The sequence below is a fragment of the Ceratotherium simum genome, chromosome 9 (assembly GCF_057802395.1).
Source record: "Ceratotherium simum simum isolate JZ-2026a chromosome 9, ASM5780239v1, whole genome shotgun sequence".
Classification (NCBI taxonomy): Eukaryota; Metazoa; Chordata; class Mammalia; order Perissodactyla; family Rhinocerotidae; genus Ceratotherium; species Ceratotherium simum.
The window spans coordinates 25,894,434-25,920,287 of record NC_141908.1 but is presented as its reverse complement, the minus strand read 5'-3'; the positions used below and the strand labels follow the sequence as shown (position 1 = coordinate 25,920,287).

At 36.0% G+C, this 25,854-nt stretch overlaps 1 protein-coding gene across 1 annotated transcript in view; it reads right to left on the bottom strand.

Annotated features, from left to right (window-relative positions):
• KYNU (kynureninase) overlaps positions 1–25,854 on the bottom strand; it is a 121,182-nt gene that overhangs the window by 81,792 nt on the left and 13,536 nt on the right. The gene's annotated exons all lie outside the window — the stretch shown is intronic.

Genomic DNA, 25,854 nt, shown 5'->3' with positions numbered 1-25,854 from the left:
TTCTTCCCAAGAATTGGTTCTGAAAAATAATCATTTATATTTATGTTTTAAAATACAACTTAAATCTACAGAAGCTTTTGCTGAGATTTTTCATATTTATTGTGCTCCATGAAGAAATCTAAATTAGCAAATACTCCCAATCATGAATAGCCAAAGGCAACAGAAAAGAGCTAAAAACAGAATTTTTACAGGAAGCATATCAGCCTATCTAGTCATAGTAGAAAGTTTCCAGAATTGAGGCAAGTACTGACCCTCTGCATTAACTGGTGTTGTAGATATAGCAAATTAAAAAAAAAAAAATCTAAATGATTACATATCTGAAGTAAATATATTGAATTTTTATATTTTTTTCATTCTATACATCTATACACCTATAATATTAGTACATATATAGGCAAAGATTGTTCTCTATACCTACTTTTTAATTCAAATAAATCAGAACTTTAGTGATTTGTCTATCTTACAACTCTCCCTTTACTGCAACAAGTGTGGTTTCATTAGCAAACCAATCCTTGTGCTTAAAATATAGTCCAGAAATGCACAAGTTTATAATTGTGTTCTAAGAAGTTTTCTCTTAATTCTATGGAAAGAAGACACCTTCTTGCCGATATTTCATTGGAATCATTTGGTAGTATACTTTTCTTTACTTTAGACTACTTAATTAAACATCTACAGACTTTTTAAAGGCATATCATGTATTTCAACCTGATCCCTTTTACAGATACTGTGCCACTCTTCCACTGGCATCTCTTAAATCTGAACCAATAGGAGAGACATAAAAATTGTTCACGCCTTTAAATTGGATTCATTGACAGTCCTTTGTTGACCTAGAGAACAAATACTGAAGGGTTTTATTTAGAATTCAGAGCTTTTTAATTGGTGTACCATGGCTCAAATTTCAAGTAAGCATTCAAACAAGTACAGTATGAAGACTAAACCTGTTCTGTGCCTGTCGGGCCCAGCACTGACCCAGGTTGAGGAGGCAGCCATCCAGATCTCTGCTCCCATTTCATTGTCTTGTTCTTTCATTGCTGATGCTTCTACAGGCAAATAGGCAGCGGGCTGCTCTCATCGAGAAAATCATTTTAAAAGTGTGTTCAATGTGAAAGAAAAGCAGAATTTTAAGCTAAACTATCTTGCCTCATGACAGCCCACAGTATGTTTCCCCTTCTTCTTTCACTGCATTCCTTTCACTTGGTTGAGTCAGTTTTTTAAAAAGTCTCAAAGCACATCAAATGGCATTATGTGAGCCATCAATTGGCACTAGGTAATGTGGTAGGTTAGAGTATCAAGAAAGTGCATTTGGTAAAGACCCACAAGAATGAAGAGATAACCCACCACTCTCCAGCCCAGTCCCATCGGATCTGTACAACATGAAAGACAAACAGGACCCTCAACCTTGGGGCCCTAGGCTTCTCTTGTGCCAGAAGAATGATAAGCAAGTTTGTTATTAAAAGCTGGTGCTTTTGGCATTGATGGGGTTCAGGACACGCTATCCCAAAATATGGCACCTTGGCATACTGAATATTTTAGGCTGAAGCAATTTGAGAAATGACATGTGCAGGAAGGACTTTCTGACCTTCCCCTAAGCAAGTCATAAAACCCTCATGTGAGAGGTGCCCTCCCTATGCATCCTTATCTCTAAGACACCAGGAGGAATTGGAACTAGTAAGCCTTGCTGTTTCCCCCAGTTTACTACACTTAGCTCATACCCTTTATCTTATCACATTTTCCCATGATTTTCCACTCTTCATCAAACTTAGCATAAAAACATTCAGGTTTAACTGCTTCTTTGGGTCTTCATTTCCTTATGAAGGTTTCAGTGTCATGTAAAACTTGTATTAAAAAATTTCGTATGCTTTTCTATTGTTAATCAGTGTTTTGTCACAGGCCTTAGCTGAGGACTTAGAAGGGTAGAGGAAAAAGTTATTTTTCCTTCCATATAGCAGCTTAGGTGCTAAGGGAGAACAGGGAAGAGAGCTCTAAGAGTTGAAGAAAAAGCATCTGAACCAACTTGATGGAAGGTGCTTTCCATAAGACTGAGAGACTGGAGGAGTGTTTCCTCTGCTAGTGCCTCCACTGAAGATTCCAGGGCTTTCCGTGGATATGTTTGGGGACTGGATAGGAGATTGATGGGGAGAAGAAGCTGCTGCCAGTGAAGCCACCTGCCCTCAAATGGCCATAGAAGCTAGGGCAAGGGGAAGCAAGAGAGTTCATCATGGCCTCACAGACTTCTTTCTAGGACACCAAGATGCTTCCAAAAGTTTGTGGAGCCCTGGGAAGAGCAAAGATAAATTCTAAAATAAAGGAACCAAAATTTTCCATCAAATCTGGTAGGTGTCCAATTTGTTGCCAGTTTTAAAAAACGAAAAACTTTACTATTTTTATACCTCCAGGGTGAGATTGCAAATTATACCCATTACTGTATATTTTAATTGGTGTACTATGGCTCAAATTTCAACTAAGCATTCAAATAAATACAGTAATCAGATCATTAGGAGGATATTAATAAAAATGACTTTTTAATTGCACCAAATAAAAGATCCTCTTTCCCATAATGATCTCTCATTCCTTATAACTATAATAAACACCTAGAACTAGTTTATTTTGCATTTGGGTTCTATAGAATAAATTATGAATGAGCTTTGTTTTTCTCACACCACTGCCCTTCAACCAAGTTTCACTTAAGACTCATTCATCCACCTGTGTATTTCCTGCAGGTCCCACATTTGTAAGTATTAGATTCATTTTCTTTTCTCTCTCTCTGTCTCATAACACTGCCAGAATGGCTTGTTTTCTTGGAGAAAAGAGAGAATGAACTTAGCAATGTGAAAAAGACAGTTGGGACCTGAGGTTGGGTAGAACAACCTCTCACCTTTATACACACCTATGGTACACCCACCGCCCTCCCCCATTCCCCTGCCAGGAACTAACTAAGAGAAACAATAGCTATGATAGCTTGGTTGTGGGGAGGGTGCTGTGAGGAAGAGACAGAGCATTCAAGTGACAGCAACAAAGAGTTCTTGAGGGTACTGAGAGGGCCTTCAGACAGATGCTGTACAAAGAATACATCATGCACATAGATGTTTAAAATTATACGGATCAAAGTTGTTCTCCCTTATCCCCTTCCCTCCCTTCTACTCCTTACTGTTTGTTACATCCCAGCAACTCTTTCCACATTCCATATGACGAGGAAGGGATGTAAGTTGAACATGACATTCTCAAATTGTGATCAGCTTCCGGATCTTCTTCAATTACAAGATTCTTTACATCTTCTCTGAGTGTCTGAGGGTTGTTCTCATTTGCGCCAAGAGGAGCCCCTTGGTTAGGATACCCATTATTGGCTGAACTTCAGGGTCAGCCACGACTCATTGCTTCCCATCCTCAAGATTGTCATGTCAATTGTTATTGATTGTCACATCAATTATTACTGATAATCATCTGCTGCTTCTTTGGGTCTTCATTTCCTTATGAAGGACTCTTTATAGCTAGAATCCAAGTCTAGAGTCTTCTAGAATACATCCATGAGAATGGGTGAGCTCTAGATGAGAACATACTTCCTAGTCTTTCAGTGCCAGTGGCCTGACTGTTACACAACTCAACATTTTGTGGGTTCTGTTGAATGGCTTGTTTATTTCAACTTCTTGGCCTGGGAAGAGGACACTTTCTGAAAACATTCTTTGCATTTATTCTTTCTTCCAAAGTCAAATTAGGATTGACATAAACTGGTCATTCTTGTTCTTCAGGATATTTCCCGTCTGCTGACAATTTTTTGGCATATTGAGGATTGGTGTTCTGCCAAAATATACATTTCTGAAATGATAGCTTTTATATTTATTTTCTTTGAAGTAGGAGTTACCAATTTGGGCATAAACTTTTCTAATTTTTCAATAGCCCTCGGTTTTCTCCCTCACTTCAATGACATTTTCACAAAGGACATTACAACACATACTTTAATCTCTCCCTTTTCAAAATGAATTTCTGCTTCATTAACACATGACATTTTTAGTCCCAAAATCTTGGTTAAGTCATAATGCCTCAAGAATGTGATTAACTCTTCTTTTTCCAACTCTTCTTCTTTTAGTGCCTTTGCTTCTTTTACTCAGGAATGTCTTCCTCCCTTGGATGTGGCTCCATCTTGTTTTGGGGTTGAAGAGGTAAATGAAGTGTCTCAAATTCTTCCTCTTAATCCATACTGTCCAGGTCTACTCTGAGAAAACACTGAGAGGTGTTATGCTCTAGGGATCTTAGGATTTTTGTGTCCAGATCAGACCATTTGCTGCACTTGCTCTATTAGCCCCTAGTAGGCGGGATCCCAGGCAGTGATCTTGTTCTAGTTAGGGCAAGTCAAGCCTTTTCTGTAAAGATCCGAAGAGTAAATATTTTAGGCTTTGTGGGCCATATAATCTCTGCTGCAATGACTCATTTCTGTCACTGTAGCATAAAAACAGCCACAGGAAAATATGTAAATAAAGAAATGTGACTGTCTTCTTATAAAACTTTATTACAAAAAATATTTGCTGACCCTGGTCTTAGGGTCACTCTCCAAATTCTAGCACAGATTAGGCATGCTGAAAGAGTTCATGAATTTCCTCTATCAGGCAAATCTCCATCTTCTGTGAATCCTCCTTGAGCTTCGAATACTTGCTTCTTGTCATAAATCCTCTGTATTAGTTTGCTAGGGCCTCTGTAACAAAGCCCCACAAACTGGGTGCTTAAACAATAGAGATTTATTATCTCACATTTCTGGAGGCTAGAAGTCTAAAATTAAGGTGTTGGCAGGGTCTGTTCCTTCTGAAAGCTGTGAGGGAAGGATCTGTTCTAGGCTTCTCTACTTGACTTGTAGATGGCTGTCTTTATGTCCACAGGTGTTCTTCTTCCATGTCTCCATGCGTGTCTCCAAATGTCCCCTTTCTATGAGTCCTGTTGGATTAGGGCCCACCCTAAGACCTCATGTTAACCTGATTACATCTATAAAGCCTCCATCTCCAAATAAGGTCACATTCTGTGGTAGTAGGGATTAGGATTTCAACACAAAATTTTTAGGGGACACAATTCAACCCACAACACCCTCCTTAAGCGTCTACTTGGCTTCAAATGGCCTAAGAGCTCAAGTTTCATCTTTCTACTGAACTTCAAACAGGCCTCACCTCAATTAACTAAGTCAACAGTTTTAGAGCCATTTGTCTGGAGGTCTTATCTCTTGACAAAGGTTGCAACCTGATTTCTATAGAGCTCATGATTCTGGAAATTCCCTTGATTGCTTCTGAATAACATTTTAATGCATCAAAAATGTCCATCACACTTGGAGGGTATAAGCCTCATTTGAAGTGAAATAAACCAGACAGAGAAAGACAAACACTGTATGACCTCTCTCATATGTGGAACATAAACTAACACACGGACAGAGAGAACAGTTTGGTGGTTACCAGGGGGATGCGGGTTACAAGGGGTGAAGGGACGCATTTACATGGCGACTGACAAATAATAGTGTACACTGGAATCTCACAATGTTATAAACTATTATGACATTATTAAAAAAAATGTCCATCACTCTGGACCTTCATTGCTTACTCTTTTAGTTTATTTATATGTTTCAAGTCTACCTGGGGAACCAGTTTCATTTTTGTTTCTTAAATATAAATCAAAATTTATCATCACTTCTGATTCAAAGTTTCTCTCTAGTCTCAGCTCAGGGCTGATTTAATTCAGAAACTTGTAGTTTGGAACAAAGGAATATGTCTATTGTAGTTTCTTTTTGCTTGTTGCTCACTGCTGCTGCCTTTAATTCCTCCCGTGGAGTGAGAAAATAAAAGTAAGAAAACTTTAATCTGGCTTTGATGCCTTTATGTTAGGAGCTCTTTCCCTTATGATGGACTTTTTTGTGAGTTGTTTAGAAATCCCTCCTCACTGGAGAACCTCTGACCTCCAGTTGCCTGAAGTGGTTAATGCACTTCGGCTGATGTTTTTGATTCTACCCACTACCACCACTCCCACTTCTTACAGTATATTTCCAGACTCTTTCTGCTAAAGTTGTCAGAATTCAACAAGCAGCCTTCTCGGGTAGCGTCCTTTTGGAGTGATTTAAATTCTGCCACTTTTCATTGGGTTCATTTAACTCAAAGGAAATATGCTTCCTTAATATTTTAATTGTTGACATGCTAATGAAGCTATTTTAAATTTCGAGTTGTAACTATTTTAAAGTCTTTAAGTAAAGTTTTGTGTCTTCCACATATATGAATTTACTGCTATAATGCCTTCCACAAAAAAGCACTCAACGTTTTTGGAGCACCCAATTAATATCATCAAAGTTGGCCAAACGCAATCCTAATTGCAAATACATTGTTAGATACCAGTACCAAATATTCTGTCTTTGAAAGAGATACACTATCATTTATTTTAAAACCACACATATGTAGGTATAATGTTATTTAACCTAGCTATGATAATTTATTCATGAAATGGCAATTTTTAAAAATAATATATATAATACATCTTTAAGATCTTCGTATATTTCATTTGGATTTACATACCAGTCTCTCATATCAGGAGCTTTAAAAAGTACAGTGCCTGGGCTTGACTCAGAGATTCCAGTTTAATTGGTCTGGTGTGGGGCCTGGATACAGGCATTGTTTTAAAATCCCTCCAACTAATTCCTTATATTGCGGCGTTTCAGAAGGCCTGGCACTAGCCCTCTTATTAAAAATAAAACAAAACAGAACAAAAGCTGAGTTTCCTCAAGTTTAATTGAATTATCTAAGGTCACAGAAGGTAGCTTAATTTCAACTTAATATAACATGTGGTTATTATAATTAATAATTTAATTAGTCCATTTAAAATATTTTAAGACAGGAATAAAACACATGTGAAATCATTCTAAAGCAAGATTAACATAGTAACTATAAAGTAACTCTAATCTTTTTTCCTTTTTATAAGTTAAAGAGGAAACACAGAAGTAACTGTATGGTTTGACTGAAAAACAAAGGTAAGTTCCAAAGATTTTTAAATTGGCTTGTCTGTGTAAAGAACACTTCCTAAAATAAAATTGTTATAAAAGGGAACTCAAATGTTAGTGGTTTTGTTGATCCATTTGGCAATGTGTATCTTTGATATGTATGCAGTGGGGGTAATGTACACAGATAAACCAACATTAAATGGGAGTGCCAGCATGCGAAGTGAGTCTAAATATTTCATTTTAGCATGGTAAAAATACTTTAATTCATTCCATATAACTACTGTTTATTGTCAGAATATTGTTAGGTATTTGTTCATTAGAATAAAAGACTAGTTTTCTCAAATTTTTTTAAAACTAAATGTTCTTTCTCTTTAAATATAGTTTAGTTTTAATGGACATTTTTTTCTTGAACTAGGGAATTCCACTTCCTGCCTATTATACTACTTCAGAAGTCCTAAGAGACAACTTGATATAAAGAAGCAAAGCTGAATCAAAGCTTCAGTCTATGATGTAAAGGAGAATGTGATCCCTCAAAAGCTATTTTGGTAAGCATTGCCCTGGGTTGGTTCTTGTGACTGCTTGATTTTTATCTTAATTTATTTTTCTGCAGATATGGGGGGAAAAAATAGAAAGAAATATCTCTGTGGAAGTTAACCCCTACAAGAAATATATTTGTTTATTTGCTTTGAAAGTATTTATATTTAAGAGATCTTTTCCTCCATAGGTGCATGTAAAGAAAACCCACAACCCCATTAAAAGGTCATGTGATAAGTAGGTTTAGGAGCATTATTAGAGTGCTCTTTTGATTAGAAATCCTAGGCTAAAATTTCAACATACTATGTGCATGTGAGGAATATGAGCTAAGTTTAGAAAAAAAGGAATTCTGTTCTCGAATTTAAAAAGCAAAAGACCATCCTCAATGATCTACAATGTTTTCACAGATTGGTGAACACGAAATTGTTACTGATTGTATTATAATTAATAACGGAAAGCATACAGATTCCAGCCGTGTTTGTATCATTTGTGTTTTGATTATGTGTAGCCTCGGTAATATACCAAGAAGATTACAGGCAGCTGATGTGAATTTGTTGGATAAGAACTGTCTAATTGAAAAATTGTCCCAATCTTAATACTTGTGATACTAATGTGATTGGACTTTAGCTGTTGCTGTTGTTGTTGTTGGCAGTATTGAATTGAATTTTGACAATTTGGAATAATGCTTAACTGGGATTGATGTTTACATCCATAACTCTCCGAGACCATAGTTCTCTGAGAAAACAGGTCAAAATTTTATCTACAGACAAATAATCTCCAGAAGCAAACCAGTGGTGCCAGGACTTATCACTTTCATTATATGACGCATAGGGCACTGCATCTCAAAATTCCTAAGCACCAGTTCTGGTTCTGGTCATTAGAATGAAAGACTAGCTTGCTAACATAATCTTCTTTTAAAAAAACACTTCAAAATAAATTTTTCTTCTTTTTATGTAGACTTTAGATTTAATAGGTGTTTTTTTCTTGAACCACAGAAAACCGTTTCTTCCCTTCTATACTTCAGAGAAGTCTAAGACACAACTTGACGCGAAGAAGCACACTCAACTCTGACACAGTGCGTGTAACTAAAATGCATTGAGTAGCATTTTAGAATCTAAGGAATCTGAAAAATAAATGGTAACAGATATAGTGGGGAAGAAAAACAAAATTTGAAATACCACCAAACTGGCATTGAGTTTCTTATTTTCTTTCTAACTCTGAGGAATCTCTCCTGGCTTGGTTTAAAAGACAGCCAGAAACCCCAACTATGTAGTGAGTGTGGATTGTAAGAGCCAAGAGAAGCCCACTACTCTTATTTCTGGTCAGAGTTGGAGAGAGAACCACTACAGGCCAGAGAGAGAGTGGGGGGAAATCCTGTAGGTTTTTTTTTCCTTTCATTTTTTGTGTTCTCTTCTGTGGTAGCCGTCAGTCAATCCTATGACAGAGGTGGCAGTCATAACAGCAGCAGCTGAACAGGCACCTAAATCACTGAGAAAGGAAACCCTTCTCTCTAACCAGAGGAAGGATGGTTCTAAGAATATGGGATAACTGGTTGCTTTTGTTCTTTCTCAGTCCTCTTGCCTCTGGGCATCAGAAGCGAGTATAGTCACAGGAAGTACACAACAAAATGGGTAAATTAAAGTCTCAATTTTCTAGCCAGAGGATAATGAAGGTGGGCCCCTGAGAGCAGGAAGGTGTTAGTCCCATTGCAAAGTGAGAGCTTCAGAAAATGATCATATAAAGTTGTACATGAACTTTTGAGCTCACCCTGCTCGATGCCTGAATAGATCTAACCTTAAACAATATAACAAAACTTTGAGAACTGAACCTAGCTCCCAAATTGGTGACTGAGGGGCATACACACAGGACAGATCCAAATAGCACTGCAAAGATTTTGAAAATTGAATTGACATTGGAACCACCATCCACATGAGGTGAGCATGAACTTACAAACTGAACTTCTCTGGGTAGATTGCTTGCTAAAACAAACCTCAGGAAGTAAACAATATCAACATTCTCCATAGGATTTAAAAAGACACAAAGTCTCATAAGATAATATTAAAAATGTCTAGATACAACCCCAAATTGTTCAACATAAGAAGAGCCAAAACAATCTCAACATCTATTAATGAAAAAGAAAATCAATGGACATTAACCCCAAGATAACACAGATATTGGAATTATCAGACAAAGACCTTAAGGTTGCTATTATAATCACAATGTAAGATGTAATATCCAAGATACTCTTGAAATGGAAAAAAAGACAGAAAGTTTCAGCAGAGAAGTAAAATATTTTTTAAAAGAAACAAATTGAAACTGTATAACTGAAAAATACAATGAATGAAATTTTTAGAAATTCCAAGATAGACTGAAGAGCAGAATGGAGATGACAGAGCAAAGAGTCAATGAACTTGTAGACAGATCAATACAAATGATCCAATCTGTATATCACAGAAAAAAAGAGATTGTAAGAAAATGAACATGGCCTCAAGGATATCTAGGCCAATACAAAAAGTTATAATATTTATATCATTGGAACACCAGAAGAAAACAAGAATGGGTGGAGTGCAAAAAGTTTTAAGAAATAATGGTTGAAAAGTCCCCAAATTAGTCAAAAAATTTATTTATTTTTTTTTTTTTAAAGATTTTATTTATTTATTTTTCCCCCCAAAGCCCCAGTAGATAGTTGTGTGTCACAGCTGCACATCCTTCTAGTTGCTGCATGTGGGACGCGGCCTCAGCATGGCCAGAGAAGCAGCGCGTCGGTGCGAGCCCGGGATCCGAACCCGGGTCGCCAGCAGTGGAGCGCGCTCACTTAACCACCAAGCCACGGGGCCGGCCCAGTCAAAAAATTTAAACTTACACATTCAAAAATCTCACTGAAATCCAAGTAGGATAAGCTCAAATAAATGCATGCCCAGACATACTGTAATCAAACTGCTGATAATTAAAGACAAAGAAAAAATTATTTAAAGCAACCAGAGAAAACTAGCCCATTGCCTATAGGGGACCAACAATTCTAATGACTACACATTTCTTACCAAACACCAGGGAGGCCGGAAAGCAGTGGAACTAAATATTTAAGAAGTGACTGAAAGAAAATAATTGTCAGTACAAAATTCTAAATTCAGCAAAAATATACTTGAGCAATAAAGGCATAATAAAGACATTCTCAGATGAAGGGAAACTAAAAAAATTCTTTGGCAGTAGATCTGTCTAAAAGAAATACTAAAGGAAGTTCTTTAGGGTGAAGAGAAATAATACTAGAGAGAAATTTAGACTTTAGGAATAAAAGGAGAACAACAGAAATAGCAAATATCTAGGTAAATGTAATAGACTATTTTCTTTTCTTTAATATTTTAAAATATGTATGATATACAGTTTCAAATACTGAAAGGAAAAGTTATAACATTATCTGATTGGGTTTTTAGTGTTTAGAGATGTAATATACATGACAACTATAACATAAAGAGAGTGGTAAGTTTTCTACATCCTATTTAAAGTGAGAAAATATTGTTTCTAAATTGACTAAAAAGTTCTTTATATATATTTGACATATACTAATAATTATTAATTAATATATTATATAATGTACATTTTATATGATATATATTATAATCTCTAGAGCAACCATTAAAACAAAAAACTACACAAAGAGATATAATCCAAAACTCAATATGTAACTTAATGTTACACCCCCCAAAAAATCATATGATCAAAAAGAAGACAAGAAAGAGAGAAAAAGATAAATGAAAAACTGACAGAAAACAAATAATAAAATGGTAGACCTAAATCTAAACATACCAATAATCACATTAAATATAAATGGTCCTAATACACCAAATAAAAGACAAACATTGCCAGAATGAATTAAAAAAAGAGACTGAGCTATATTCTGTCTATAAGTAAGTATACTGTCTATAATTTAATTGTAATGATATAGGTAGGTTAAAAATAAAAGGATGGAGGGGCTGGCCCAGTGACGCAAGCGATTAAGTGCGCGCACTCCACTTTGGCGGCCTGGGGTTCACCGGTTCGGATCCTGGGTGTGCACTGTCACACCGCTTGTTAATCCATGCTGTGGCGGTGTCCCATATAAAGTAGAGGAAGATGGGCACAGATGTTAGCCCGAGCCAGTCTTCCTCAGCAAAAAAAAAAAGAGGAGGATTGGCATTGGATGTTAGCTCAGGGCTGGTCCTCCTCATAAATAAATAAATAAATAAAAGGATGGAAAAAGATATGCCATGAAAACACTGATCAAAATGAAACTAGATCAGCATATTAATATAAAACAAAGTAGACCGCAGAATGAGCAAATTACCAGGGATAAAGTAGGACATTATATAATGAAAAATGTGTCAATTCAACAAGAAGATATAACAATCCCAAGTGTGAATGCATATACTAACAGAGTCTTAACACATACAAAGCAAGGATTGATAGAACTCAAAGGAGAAATGGGAAAATCCACAGCTATTGTTGAAGACTTCAGTGCTCCTCTTTCATTAATTGACATAGTAAGTAAATTGAAAATCAGTAAGGATATGGAACTGAAAAACACCATCAAACAAATGAATGTAATTGACATTTATAGAACACTCCAGCAAACAGCAGAGTAAACATTCTTTTAAATGCACAAGCAAATAACACTGGAATAAATATTCTTTTAAATGCATACGGAGAGTTGACCAAGATAGACTGTTATCTTGGGTCAAAAACAAACCTGAACAAATGTAAAAAAACTGAAACCATACAATGAAAGTTTTGTGACCATAACAGAATTAAACTAGAGATCAATAATAAAAGGAAAACTAAAAAATATCCAAATGTTTGGAAATTAAAGAACATACATGTAAATAAAACATGGGACAAAGAAGTCTTTGGTACCTACGGTCAGGTGAGGAGCTCTTTGACATGGCACCAAATGAACAATCCATAAAAGAAAAATATCAATATATTAGGCAACCTCAAAATGAAAAACCTTTGTTCTGTGAAAGACATCATTATGAGAATTAAAAGATAAGCTACAAAAAGAAAATTATAAGCTACAAACTTGCAGAAAATATTTCATGTCACTTATTCAACAAACGACTTGTATATCAAACATATCAAGAACTCTTAAAACACAACAATAAGAAAAACAACTCAATTTTAAAAATGGTCAAAAGATTTGAGCGGACTTTTTTTAAAGGAGATATATACATGAGCAAATGAATCGATTAATACTTAAGTTCATCAGCCATTAGAGAAATGCATATGAATACCAAAATAAGAAATTACAACACACATTGGCTAAAAAACAAAACAAAATAACAAAAATCTGACAATACCAACTGCTGGTAGTGATGGGGAAAAACAGACACTCCTATACATTGCTAGTAGGAATGAAAAATGCAGAATGGTACAGCCACTCTGGAAAACAGTTTGGTAGTTCCTTATAAAGTTAAAAATATATTTGCAGTATGGTCCCAAAGCCAACTTGTAGTATGCTAGAGCAGGGGTTGATAAACTACGGCTTGTGTGCCAATTCCAGCCCATGGCCTGCTTTGTATGGCCTGCAAGCTAAGAATGTTTTTACATTTTTAAATAGAAGAAGAAGGAAAAAAAGAAGAGAAAGTGAATGTATGAGGCCTGTGAAGAGTAAAATATTTACTATCTAACCTTTCACACACACCAAATAAGTTTGATAAACAGTCTACATTCACACAAAATCCTGTACATGAATTTTTATAGCAGCTATTCATAATCACCAAAACTGGACACAACTCAAATGTCCTTTATGGATGAATGGATAAACAACTGTGGGACATCCCTACAATAGAATACTATTCAGTAGTAAAAAGGAACAAATTATTGATACCACTTTGATGAATCTCAAAGACATTATCAAGTGAAGGAAGCCAGTCCCTAAAGGTTGCATATAGTATATGATTCATTTTATATGACATTCTGGAAAAGGCAAAACCATACGAACAGAAAAACAGATCAGTGGCTGCCAGAGGTTAGTGGTGTAGAAGAGGGATTGATTACAAACGGCTAATATGAAGGAGTTTTTTGGGGGGTGATGAAATCATTCTATATACTGACAAGAGATGTGTTTATATGATTCTACATGAGTCAAAACTCGTAGACTGTATACCAAAAATCTCAGTTTTACAGTATATAAATTTAAATGGTAATATTAATAATACACTCTCCTAATGAATAAGTAATTTATTTTGTACTTCTGTCATTAGGAAAGAAAGGATTCCACCATTCCTTCTTAAGTTGGGAACAGGTTCTTAGATGGGTGGATGAGAGCAGATCTTAGGATGAAGCAGAAAAAAAAATGCAAGAAATATTGTGGTCCAGTTGCACTTTGCTAAAGAGAAGTTTGAGCAGAAACAGGAGAATTAAGGAAGAAAAGCCCAATATAACTGTGTCTGGCTTAAAGGACTGAACTATAGAATTAGTTAAAAAAAAAAAAATCATGGAAGAGTAGAAAAATATGTTTAAGTTGTCGCATTCAGATAGGTTAGCCCAGATCCGTATATTTGAGTCTTCGAATAAATAAAAGCTTGGAGTAGACTTTAGATAAAGCTTGAAAAGTAGATATTCAAATACTGGCTATAGACATAGTGGTCAACATCAAGAGGAACAGCAACTGATAGGGATACAAGGCAGTTTTCTCAGGTGCTGAGAATGTTGTTTCTTAATTGAAGATCTTGTTACACAGATATGCTCATGTTGTAAAATTCAGAGCAGTATGATTTGTGCATTTTACTTAAGAAAAATTCCAGCTTTTTCTCTTTACAATTATTCAGACTGTAATGAGCAAAGACTTTTTTTTTGTATTGCTGTGTGCCTTATAAGATTAAATTTCCTAGTGTTGTCTTGAGGGAATATTGGTGTCATTTTCCTTCATAGGAATACAAGCCTATGATCTGGACAAACTCCTTGGACTTTAAATATAATTCTGAGAAGAAGATGGAAAAAAATATATGATCACGACTCTCCATTTGCACACACTCATTTTATATTCTTGTCTAATTGTGAGATCTGGAATGGTGAGTGGGATGGCATCTGATGGAAGGACCCTCTGTATTTTGAGAATTTAAAAAGGACTACTACAAACCCTTGAGGATAAAACTCCTATGGAAAAGAGCTCACAAGGCCAGGTGAGATCAGACATTGCCCCAGAAAAGGTTAAAGTCTAAATTCTCCTGATAAAAATCTTTCTATTCCCAGTCCTTTGTCCTTAGACTGTGGCAGTTGTGGTAAGATGTTGCCAGAAAGATGGGATGGTTGGGTGAAGACTTGAGATTTCCTCATGAAATCTCAATCTGAATCATATTGACCTTGAACCTCTGGGCCAATAAATCTTTTGAGAATAGGCAAAGAATGTCTTTAGCAATTTACATTATTTTAGGGTTTCAGGGTCCATGAGGTAAAAAAGGTAGGGGCAGGCAGTAGATCCAATAGATGCTGGCTGGCTCTAAATCACATTCACTTCTTTCTCTGTCTCTCTCTTTCCCTCATGACTTCTTTTTCTTAATGTAAAAGCATAATCAAGCCCCTATCTTCCTTAAACAAAGACATTCATTCATTTCCTTTAGTCCGTTGATATTACTGTTTTCTTCCTTTCAGGGCAAGGTTCTTGGAAAAACACTCTAGATACTCAGTTTCTAATATTTCACTCCTTCAATTACTTCTAGAAAAATAGTTTCCCTCCCTGTCATTTCAATGAAGTTGTTAAAATTAAGGCTGTTAATAATGCTCTTTTACCTGCTAAACTGAAAGGCCTATCACAAATCTCTGTGACATTTGATCCTGGCAAGTACTCCCATTTCCTTGGACACCTCTATTCACTTGGTTTTAGAACACCACATTTTCTTGTTCTTCTCTGTTTCCCTTTCTAGAATTCTTCTTCCCTTGTCAGTGCTTTAAATTTTGTTTTTACCAACCTCTTCTAACCCTAAGTATGGTGCCTAGATAATACCATCCATACCCACAGCTTAAACTATTACCTAAATGCTGATGACCCTCAACTTTATATCTTCAAACTAAACTCAACTGCTAGCTGTGCCCTAAATTCATTCTAGTCTTCCTCTATACTAATAGAATTGATACTGGCTCAAGACAAGGTTGACATAAGGGAAGCCATATCATAGAAAAGAGGCTCTATTGTAACTTTGAATGACCTCTGACAAACTAACCCAGCTGGATATGCACCCTCCAGGAGATCTAACTGCTCTGTAGATTTTATGACCCCTGCTTGTGCACGTACCTCCCAGCTACAATAAGATGATAACTGTGCTTTTGAGTTCCTTAGGAATCTGATGACCCCAGAACAGAGAGTCTATGCTGATAGCTATTATCAATGAAAACTGAAAGATCTGGTGTGGCACTCCCAGTCTGTAACACCAGAAGGTCAACATTCCTAACCCCCTCCCCTATAAGCCACCAGCCTGTAAGATTTTGTGCCCCCTTAAGATGGTTCTTTCAGCAATGACTCGACCATTTTCCTTCTTGCTAGCAAGCTGTAAAAAGTCCTTTTTCTCCTACCACCTTGCCTCTTGACTATTGGCATGTCTTGCAGCAGGCAGATGAACCCCCGTTTTGGGCAGTAACAGAATTGATAGCTTTGCATGTGACTCCCAAGCACAAAAATGATATTTTATACTCAGTCTTCCTTGCAGATAGATGAGGCCATGACCAAACAACTGGCCTGTGGCATGTAGGTAGATATGTAATGAGGCTACTTCTGGCAACCTTTTCCAAGGGAAAGCACGCATGCACTCTTTGTCTTTTCTTCTTCAACTCTACCTGCTTCCTACTGCTTGAAACACAGCAGCCAAGTTCCTGGACTCTGTGGCTAAAGCCACAAATGGCAGAGCAGAAAGAGAGAAAAAAACTGAGTTCTCTTTAAATGAACAGAATATAAGCTAATTATATTAGTGAATGTCACCACTATTTACCTAAATCAAAAAGTTTGACTCATGCTACATTTCTCCTACTTAATGGTTTATTCCATATGTGATGAATTCAGGTTTATTCCATGAAAATTTCAAATATTTCTTGACTCTGTTCCCCTTTTTCACCTCCAATGCATTTACTTGGATTTTCACAATTCTTCTTGGATTTCTGCAAAAATATGCTATATCGTTTCCTCAATTCTATTTTTGCCCTCTTCAATATGATTCTATATTGTTGATGAAATGATATTTGTAACATGAATATACAGTTTTGTTGTCCCAAGCTTAAATATTTTCCACAACTATCTATAAACTCAGCATAAATTTCAAACATCATAGAATAGTTAAAAAAACCTTTCTAATTCTTCAGCCTTATCGCCAGTTGTCCACACCCACCTATTTTCTATTTATTTACACTCTTATACCAATTACCCTCTTATCTTATTTACCCTATTATATACCCTGTTATTTATTATTTACCCACACCCACCTATTCACGTGGTATCTTTTGATCATGTAAAACTATTCCTAGAGGTCAAAGCAACTATGCTTTCTCTTACCCATGTCTTTGCAAATGCTGTTCCCCCTGAGGGACAAGACCTCAATGGCTGCGTCCACCCTACTGTCTGCCTAGTTGACGCCTACTCATACACAGAGAAATAAGACAGTCTCTACTCTTAGGGAGCAAATAGTCTACTACAAAAGAAAAGATTACAAATAAGTCCACTAAATTGCAGAATACAAGCGCCATGAGAAGTTGAAAATGTCTGAAAAATTAAACTTTTAACTAAGAAATCCTCTTAATTGTTTGTCATATGGAAATTAGATACTTAAGTCATTATTAAAATCATATAGTCATACATATATGTTTTTTTTAGCTGGATAAAGCCTTTATTTAACATAATGCTAGATGTTGTTAAATAAAGGATTCCAGTCAATGTTGAAGAGCGCACTTTCCCAGATTGCATTCACTGACAACTCATACGTGTCACTGTCGGCCTAACACTAGTTGAACTGAAGAGGCTCTATTAGGTTATATGGAACCCCTGGAGATAAACTCAACCATGACAGTTTTCTATGCCAATTTTATCTAACTGAGAGTAAATATCACAAAGTATCACGGAGTCAGAGTAACAGTAGATCTTGTTTGGATAGCATTAAATTTAACTTACTAAAGCTGGTCGGCAATTTGCCCAGCTTTCTTGGATGTGTGATAAAATTGAAGGAGGGAAATATTGAGTGTGAAAAGAACAGTGATAGGAGCACTGTTGAAAGAACTTTCTATGCCCAAGATGGAGCTGTTCCTGCCCAGGGTGCCACATCAGCAAACCCAAACTTAGATAACTTTTGTGTCTCTGTAAATGTTCCACTTGGCTAGAAAGGCAGTATATCCAGTCAGCAAATCCTCAAATGCCAAGCCAACTCTAGACTCTATATTTATTTCCTTGTTCCTTCTCACCCCAAACAAGTTTGACTACGTGGCCCCAGCTAATTAGATATTTTCTATTTTCTCTTCCTTGTTTTTTATTCTTTATCTTATAAAAGCTTCCTGCCTTCCACCCCATTTTGCAGTTCTCTGGACCCTTGGAAATGGAGATTTCCCACTTTATGAAGTATTAAATAAAGTTTATATCACCCAAATTATCTTCTTTAATCATTTTTAAACAATTACTTGTTTAAAAATATTATCCAAATACAATTTACTGATAAGGACATTCCTTGAGTTAATGATCTTCTATACAGAGCAAATTAATAGCAGTTTAGTAGATCACTGGCCACCTGGGGCTGGAGGTGGGAAATGGGAGTGAAGAACATTCTAAAATTGGATTGTGACGATGGTTGTCAGACTATATGCACTTATTGAAAATTATTGAATTGTACACTTAAAATGTTAAGTGAAATAAGTCAGAGAAAGACAAATACTGTATGCCATCACATATATGTGGAATCTAAAAAAAACTAAACTTTTAGATACAGAGAACAGATTGATGGTTGCCAGAAGTGGGGGCAGGTGGTAGGCAAAATTGGTGAAGGTAGTCAAAAGGTACAAACTTCCTGTTATGAGATGAATAAGTCCTGTGGATGTATTGTGGAATGTGAAAAAAAGTGGATTTTATGGTATGCAAATTATATCTCAATAGAGTTATTTTTAAAAAGAATAGCTTTGAGTCAAAAGAACTAGGCCAGGAGTCACAAAATTTGGAATCCATTTCTGGTCCTATTGGCCATCTACTTGGACTAGACATATTCACTTAAAATCCCTTAGATATTTGATAGAAAGAGTTGATAAACTTAAGACATAAAAAAATAAATCAATTAAAAAATAAAGTAGAAGTAAATTTTTTACATGAAGGGGAAATTTTACAAAAAGAAAAGCAAATGACCAAGGAGTTTATTAAAAAAAGTGTCCAACACTGGCCTAAGAAATGCAAATTCAAGCAAGGAAGAGACAATTTTTGATTATCAAATTAACAAAGATTTTTAAAATTGCTAATATCTAGAGTCAATTAAGGCAACTCCCTTTATTTCTGGAGGAAATGTAAGTAAATATAAATCTGGAAAGCAGTTTGACAGTTTGGTATGAAGACCTTAAAAAGTTTGTCTTGTGTCTCTGCAAAAGCAATACATCTTTGGGACGATCCAATATGCTCTCAGAGATTTAGGTACAAGGATGTTCCAAACAGGAATCTTTATAATTTCAAAAAATTTAGGCAGATCCTTTCCAACATTTATGCCTTACATTCTTTTCTTCCTTTCTTCCTTCTTTTATTTTTCCATGTGTATGTGTGTGTTTTATTTTTTTTGGCTATGGGCCTCCAGAACAATGTTGAACATAAATGCAACACCAGCTTAGCAAAAGCAATTTTGACACTTTTTTCCAATAATATCTCAGAAACCACCTAGGAATAGAAGGAAACACTCATTCTGATAAAACTTGCTGTTAGAAACCCAAAGCAAACATCATATTTAATGGCAAAATATCCAAAAATCTCAGGCTGTGCCTATATCTTTTCCTTAGGATTTTTTTTTAAGCTTATATTAGGAGACAAAATTTCATTTTTGCAAAACTTGTTTATGTTCTTTGTTTTTCATTATTCAACATTGCTAAAGAACATTTGTTCTTGGTGTTATGCTAGTCTCTTACAATAATTTGAGAGGCAGTATTGTTTTTAGATGCTCTTGGAAGGTTTTAATAAGAGAGGGAGTACTGGTTTCTTAATGAATTCCTACCTTGTCAAAAAAAAAGAAGTAAATTTCAACACCAACTACCCCTGAGCCTGGTGCTCTAGAACAGCCACTGGGCTCATTTTCACCTCTATATCCACAGGGCTCACTTCCTCACTTCATTCTCATCTCTGCTCAGATGTCATCTCATCAGTGTTTCCTTCGCAGACTACCCCGGGTAACATAACACTACTCCCACCCTCCCAGCTGTCGTAACACTTAGAGCACTACCTGAGAGAGAGTATATACTACGTTGTTTGTAAATTTGTTTATTCTCTGTCTCCTCATACTAGAATAAAAGTTCAGGTAACAACCTTGCTCTTTAGTTCACTGATAAACAGTTTTGAGAATAGTGTCTTGAACAGAGTAAGTGCTTAATAAATATTTGTTGAAAGGATGAACCCTCAGAGAGTAAAAAGCACCTAGGGTAAGAATAGTGAGAATATGAATTAATTGATCCAACTTGCTGTGACAACATCCTAACTGAACTAGAAAAGATGACTGACTCTCCTCAGAGTCTCTGACTTAGTGATTCTGGGGTGGGACTTGCAAGTTCTAGTAAATTCACTGGTGATCCTCATGCAGCTGGTCAGGAGACCACACACTTTGACAATAACTAGTTTAGAAGAGCGTTAATGACGTAAATTTCAAAAAAAAAAAAAAAAAAAAATTCAACACTGTATTTTTTGAACAAATGAATTGTTTAAACTCTTTATTGAATCAATTCATCTTCTTTCCCTTTACGTTTCTTTAAGAATCAGCAATAACTTATTCAAGATTGTAATTTTCTTTAGTTATTTTCTATTGGATATCCAATTAAAACCATTGTTACACCTATAATCAGGATACTAGAGTCAACTTTTTTTTTTTTTAATTTTTTTTAATTTTTTTAATTTTTTGTTTATTGCAGTAACATTGGTTTATAACATTGTAAAAATTTCAGGTGTACATCATTGTACTTCTATTTTGCATATATTACATCATGTTCACCACCCAAATACTAATTACAACCCATCACCACACACATGTACCAAATTATCCCTTTCACCCTCCTCCCTCCTCCCTTCCCCTCTGGTAACCACCAATCCAATCTCTGTCCCTATGTGTTTGTTTATTGTTGTTATTATCTACTACTTAATGAAGGAAATCATACGGTATTTGACCTTCTCCCTCTGACTTATTTCACTTTGCATTATACCCTCAATGTCCATCCACGATGTCACAAATGGCTGGATTTCATTGTTTCTTATGGCTGAGTAGTATTCCATTGTGTACATATACCACAGCTTCTTTATCCATTCGTCCCTTGATGGGTACTTAGGTTGCTTCCAAGTCTTGGCTATTGTGAATAACGCTGCAATGAACACAAGGGTGCATGTACCTTTACAAATTGGTGTTTTCAAGTTCTTTGGGTAAATACCCAGCAGTGGGATGGCTGGATCATATGGTAGTTCTATCGTTGATTTTTTGAGGACTCTCCATACTGTTTTCCATAGTGGCTGCACCAGTTTGCACTCCCACCAGCAGTGTATGAGAGTTCCCTTCTCTCCACATCCTCTCCAACACATGTTGTTTCCTGTCTTGTTAATTATAGCCATTCTGATGGGCGTCAGGTGATATCTCATTGTAGTTTTGATTTGCATTTCCCTGATAGTTAATGATTTTGAACATCTTTTCATGTGTCTGTTGGCCATCTGTATATCTTCTTTGGAGAAATGTCTGTTCAGGTCTTTTGCCCATTTTTTAATTGGGTTGGTAGTTTTTTTGTTGGTAAGATGCATGAGTTCTTTATATATTTTGGAGATTAAGCCCTTATCAGAAGTATGGTTTGCAAATATATTCTCCCAATTGTTAGGTTGTCTTTTCGTTTTGTTGATGGTTTCCTTTGCTGTGCAGAAGCTTTTTACTTTGATGTAGTCCCATTTGTTTATTTTTTCTATTGTTTCTCTTGCCCGGTCAGACGTGGTGTTTGAGAAGATGTTGCTAAGACTGATGTTGAAGAGCGTACTGCCTATGTTTTCTTCTAGAAGTTTCACAGTTTCAGGTCTTACATTCAAGTCTTTAATCCATTTGGAGTTAATTTTTGTATATGGTGTAAGGTAAGGGTCTACTTTCATTATTTTTCATATGGCTATCCAGTTTTCCCAACACCATTTGTTGAAGAGACTTTCTTTTCCCCATTGTATGTGCTTGGCTCCTTTGTCAAAGATTAGCTGTCCATAGATGTGTGGGTTTATTTCTGGGCTTTCGATTCTATTCCATTGATCTGTGTGTCTGTTTTTGTGCCAGTACCATGCTGTTTTGGTTACTACAGCTTTGTAGTATATTTTGAAATCAGGGAGTGTGATACCTCCAGCTTTGTTCTTTTTTCTTAGGATTCCTTTAGCTATTCGAGGTCTTTTGTTGTTCCATATAAATTTTAGGATTCTTTGTTCTATTTCTGTGAAAAATGTTGTTGGAACTTTGATAGGGATTGCATTGAATCTATAGATGGCTTTAGGAAGTATCTTAACTATGTTAATTCTTCCAGTCCAAGAACACGGAATATCTTTCCATTTCTTTGTGTCTTCTTCAATTTCTTTCAGAAATGTTTTATAGTTTTCTGTGTACAGATCTTTGACCTCTTTGGTTAAGTTTATTCCTAGGTATTTTATTCTTTTTGTTGCAATTGTAAATGGGATGGTATTCTTAATTTCTCTTTCTGCTACTTCGTTGTTAGTGTACAGAAATGCAACTGATTTTTGTATGTTGATTTTGTATCCTGCAACTTTACCATACTCGTTTATTATTTCTAAAAGTTTTCTGGTGGATTCTTTGGGGTTTTCTATATATAAAATCATGTCATCTGCAAATAGTGACAGTTTCACTTCTTCCTTTCCAATTTGGATCCCTTTTATTTCTTTCTCTTGCCTGATTGCTCTGGCTAGGACTTCCAGTACTATGTTAAATAGGAGTGGTGACAGTGGGCATCCTTGTCTGGTTCCTGTTCTTAGAGGGATGGCTTTCAGTTTTTCACCATTGAGGATGATATTAGCTGTGGGTTTCTCATATATGGTCTTTATTATGTTGAGGTACTTTCCTTGTATACCCATTTTATTCAGAGTTTTTATCATAAATGGATGCTGTATCTTGTCAAATGCTTTCTCTGCATCTATTGAGATGATCATGTGATTTTTATTCTTCATTTTATTAATGTGGTGTATTACGTTGATTGATTTGCGAATGTTAAACCATCCCTGCACACCTGGAATAAATCCCACTTGATCATGGTGTATAATCTTTTTAACGTATTGTTGTATGTGATTTGCTAGTATTTTATTGAGGATTTTTGCATCGATGTTCATCAGTGATATTGGCCTGTAATTTTCTTTTTTTTGTGTTATCCTTGTCTGGTTTTGGTATCAGGGTAATGTCAGCTTCGTAGAATGAGTTAGGGAGCTTCCCCCCCTCCTCAATTTTTTGGAAGAGTTTGAGAAGGATGGGTATTAAGTCTTCTTTGAATGTTTGGTAGAATTCACCAGGGAAGCCGTCTGGTCCTGGACTTTTATTTTTGGGGAGGTTTGTGATTACTGTTTCGATCTCCTTACTGGTGATTGGTCTATTCAAATTCTCTACTTCTTCTTGATCCAGTTTTGGAAGGTTGTATGATTCTAAGAATTTATCCATTTCTTCCAGATTGTCGAATTGGTTGGCATATAGCTTTTCATAGTATTCTCTTATAATCTTTTGTATTTCTGAGGTGTCTGTTGTAACCTCTCCTCTTTCATTTCTGATTTTACTTATTTGTGCCTTCTCTCTTTTTTTCTTGGTGAGTCTAGCTGAAGGTTTGTCAATTTTGTTGATCTTTTCAAAGAACCAGCTTTTGTTTTTATTAATTTTTTCTATTTTTTTTTGGTATCTATTTCATTTGTTTCTGCTCTGTTTTTTTTGATTTCCGTTTTTCTACTGATTTTGGCCTTTGTTTGTTCTTCTTTTTCCAGTTCCTTCAGGTGCATTGTTAGATTGTTTATTTGAGATTTTTCTTTTTTGTTGAGATAGGCCTGTATCGCTATAAACTTCCCTCTTAGAACTGCTTTTGCTGTATCCCATAAATTCTGGCATGTCGTATTTTCATTTTCATTTGTCTCCAGGTATTTTTTGATTTCTTCTTTGATTTCTTCGTTAACCCAGTCGTTGTTCAGTAGCATTTTGTTTAATCTCCACGTATTTGTGGCTTTTCTGATTTTCTTTCTATAGTTGATTTCTAGTTTCATACCGTTGTGGTCATAAAAGATGCTTGGTATTATTTCAATCTTCTTAAATTTATGGAGACTTGTTTTGTGGCCTAATATGTGATCAATCCTGGAGAATGTTCCATGTGCCTTTGAAAAGAACGTGTATTTTTCGGTTTTTGGATGGAATGCTCTGTATATATCTACTAGGTCCATCTGTTCTAGTGTGTCGTTTAAGGCCAATGTTTCCTTATTGATCTTCTGTTTGGATGATCTATCCGTTGGTGTAAGTGGAGTGTTAAAGTCCCCTGCTATTATTGTGTTACTATTTCTGTTTTTATGTCTGTTAATAATTGCTTTATATATTTAGGTGCACCTACATTGGGTGCGTAGATATTTACAAGTGTTATATCCTCTTGTTGGATTGTTCCCTTGATCATTATGTAATGCCCTTCTTTGTCTCTTTTTATAGTTTTTGTTTTAAAGTCTATTTTGTCTGATATGAGTACTGCTACCCCAGCTTTCTTTTCATTGCCATTTGCGTGGAGTATCTTTTTCCATCCCTTCACTTTCAGTTTGTGAGTGTCTTTAGGTCTGAAGTGTGTCTCTTGTATGCAGCATATATATGGGTCTTGTTTTTTTATCCAGTCAGCCACCGTATGCCTTTTAATTGGAGCATTTAGTCCATTGACGTTTAAAGTAGCTAGTGATAAGTATGTACTTACTGCCATTTTTTAACTTTTTTTTTTTCTCAGAGTTTTAGTAGTCCTTCTCTGTTCCTTTCTTCTTCTATACAGAATTGATGGTCACTTTAGTTTACCTCTGTCTGAAAGCTGTACTCTTTAACTCCCCTCCTCCCTCATGTTTTTGATATCATATCTAACCTCTTTGTTGTGCATTTTTATCCATTACGTTCTAATCATGGAAATAGATAATTTTTCCTATTTGTGGTCTTTTCTTTTCTTTTCCCCTTAAATCAGTCCCTTCAACATTTCTTGTAGCACTGGTTTCTTGGTGACAAACTCCTTTAATTTTTGCTTATCTGGGAAAATTTTGATCTCTCCTTCCATTTTTAATGATAACCTTGCTGGGTAGAGTATTCTTGGCTGTAAGTTTTTTCCTTTTAGCACTTTAAATATATCGTGCCATTCTCTTCTAGCCTGGAAGGTTTCTGCAGAGAAGTCAGCTGATAGCCTTATGGGGTTTCCTTTGTAAGTAACTTGACATTCTCTTGCGGCTTTTAGGATTCTCTCTTTATCTTTAATTCTGGACATTTTGATTATGATGTGTCTTGGTGTGGGCCTCTTTGGGTTTATCTTGTTTGGGGCTCTCTGTGCTTCCTGTACCTGGATGTCTGTTTCCTTCCTTAGGTTAGGGAAGTTTTCATCTATTATTTCTTGAAATAGATTCTCTGCCCCCTTGTCTCGCTCTTCTCCTTCCGGGACACCTATAACACGGATGTTGATGCGCTTGATGTTGTCCCAGAGGTCCCTTAGACTGTCCTCAGTCTTTTTAATTCTTTTCTCTTTTACCTGTTCACCTCGGGTAATTTCTTCTAGTCTTTCGTCCAGCTCACAGATCCGTTCTTCTGTATCCTCTACTCTGTTTTGAGTCCCTCTAATGAATTTTTCATTTCCAGTATTGTATTCTTCATTTCTGATTGGTTCTTTTTTATATCATCCATTTCTTTGTTGACATTCTCACTGAGTTCATCTATTCTTCTCCCCAGATCAGTGAGCATCCTTAACACTCTTAGTTTGAACTCTCTGTCGGGTAGGTTGCTCATTTCTGTTTCACTTAGTTCCTTTTCTGGGGTTTTGTCCTGTTCCCTTACTTGGAATGTATTCTTTTGCCTCTTCATTTTGCCTCTTTCCCTGTGCTTGTGTCTACGTGTTAGGTAGGTCAGCTACGTCTCCTGCTCTTGGATAGGTGACTTTATGTAACTGATGGCTTAGGAGGCTTCCAGTGTGCTTCC